We start from the raw sequence: 2,397 nt of genomic DNA on the forward strand, positions 1-2,397 counted from the left end.
TCTCGGCCTCCCAAAGTGCTGGGATTACAGACATGAGCCATTGTGCCTGGCCCATAAATATTTATATATATGTTTCTGCATGAGTTTCTCTTGGGTATATAGCTAGAAGTACAATTGCTGGTCAGATGATAACTCTATCCCTATGTTTAACCTTTTGAGAAACTGCTGGACTATTTTCCAAAGGAGTTGAATCACTTTACATTCCGACCAGCAGTGTCGGAATGTTCCAGTTTCTCCACATTCTCACCAATACTTACTGTATTTTTGATTCTAGCCGTCCGGGTGGGTATAAAGTAGTATCTCACTGTGGTTTTAATTTGCAATTCCCTGGTAGCTAAGATTATTGTTTTTTAATTTCTGTTAATTTTTAAATATATTTCAAAGCTCACTTCTTATGTGCATACCTCATTAGAATGCTCTTATATTCCTGGTAAAATGAATATTGTATCATTATGTAGTAATACTACATTTCTACCTAAATGCTGCATAAATGTCTTATTGAACTACTGATATACTGAAATAGTTGATATTGATTATTTTATTAGTATTTCTTGAATTATTTTTGGTAGATATTTATTTTTATCATTCCAAGAAATCTTTATTTTTCTATAACTGCTTCATTTTCCTAATAACCTGTCCTTATTACTGATAAATTAATTATCCTTTTGATTTTCACTGAAATTACAAATTGTGCATTTTAAAAATATCATCCCTCCTTTTCAATCAAACCTTTCTAAATAATCAATATATATGCAATTTTTACATTTAGGCTGCTGATTATCATTCATTGTGGAATTATTTTCTATTTCTTCTCACTATAAAAAATGACAGCCTGGATTGATCAATATATTAGACCATTATAGGCTAATTGATACCATAAATATCAGTAACACACACAGCAAGATATACTTCTTGGCCACATGAAGTAAGTTGCAGATATTCCTGGCCAAGCAGTTCTTTGATTTATGACTATCCCAGGTAAGAAAAAAATATGTAGAAGTATAGCAAAGTAGACCTATTCACTCTGAGGCCTGTGGACTCCAAAGAAACAGTCAGAGGGCAGTCAAGATTCGTGAACAAGGGAAACAGACTTTGCTTCTCCATTAAAAGGAAAGCAGCCACTTGTTTTTGTATTAAAACTGCCATCAGCTGCAGGTGACAGCTAACGTAGCAATAACACAAGGCATAAGTGAATGGATTAGACTCACAGCCTTAGGGAAGATACATGACCACTCCGGTCGTAAATAAGTTGAAGATCTTTCTGGATCTCAGAAAAAGCCCAATGGGTTATTAGAACAGAAATTTGAGGAATGGTTTTTGGGGAATTTTCATTGCCTTGTTTTTTTCCCTCGGTGTGAAAAGGGTCCTATTAGTGGAGCACTTCAACCTCTATCACCCTGTGCATTTTCCCCCTGAGTGGCAGGGAGTAATGGCATGTCTTGTGATGCTAGGAAGAAAAAAATAGGCTTGCATAGCTGAGGCCCTCATCCTTCTTTGGGAAACTAGGTGGCTGCAGGGAGGAAGGTTCTCTTCTACTACTCTGACTCACGAATGTCTATAAATGATAAGTGTGCTAGTCTTCTGTTTCTCCCTTTAGAAAACTATTTACCCGTCTTCACCCTGGTTTCTGCTTCAGGAGGCTAAGTGTTGGGGTCCATAACAGGCAACCTTTATCACTGACTTCCAGTTGGGTTCAGTGAAAGGGAGGTCTTTACAGGAGATCAGAAAGGAGAGTGAGGTAAAGGTATTTGTTCCTTTAGGTCTCTCCTCGTTAGGTTGCCATGAACTGCATGCATCCCTTGAGTGAGGCTTTGCTCGAGGTAGTTCCTTCAGTAGGCAACTCTCTCCTGGATTTGGTTACTGCCTTCTCTCTTCCCTCTTCAGTCCTAGGTGCAATACAGCTCCATTCTTTCTTGTTCCTAAGTATTATCTTTTATCCCTTGTTGGTTTAGCCACATTCAGACCACATCTACTGAAAACCCCTTTGATGGATCTTGACGGATAAAGCAATTTATTCTAAATCTGAAATTCAGCACTAGAAAGTTTACTTGACTGTACGTTAGGCTATGCACTCTAGCCTAAATTTTGCAAGTAACAAATGAAAGATTTTGACTTTGTTATGTTGACTTCTGTCTTATTTTTGAGTTAGTACAGATGGGAATAAGGAGCGTAAAAAGCCCAAGTCAAGAAAAAAAGAAAGTATGTGGAAGTCATTTTGTTTTTATGTATATTTTAAACTACGTTAGTTTGCTCTTAGTTTTGTGCCTCGCTTTTTAAGGGGTGTGTGTATGTATGCTATGGTTTGGATATGGTTTGTCTCTACCAAAGCTCATGTTGAAATTTGATCCTCGGTGTGGTAGTATTGGGAGATGTAGCCTTGTGGGAGGTGCTTGGGTT

Source organism: Mandrillus leucophaeus, unplaced genomic scaffold (genome assembly GCF_000951045.1).
Source record: "Mandrillus leucophaeus isolate KB7577 unplaced genomic scaffold, Mleu.le_1.0 Scaffold836, whole genome shotgun sequence".
Lineage (NCBI taxonomy): Eukaryota > Metazoa > Chordata > Mammalia > Primates > Cercopithecidae > Mandrillus > Mandrillus leucophaeus.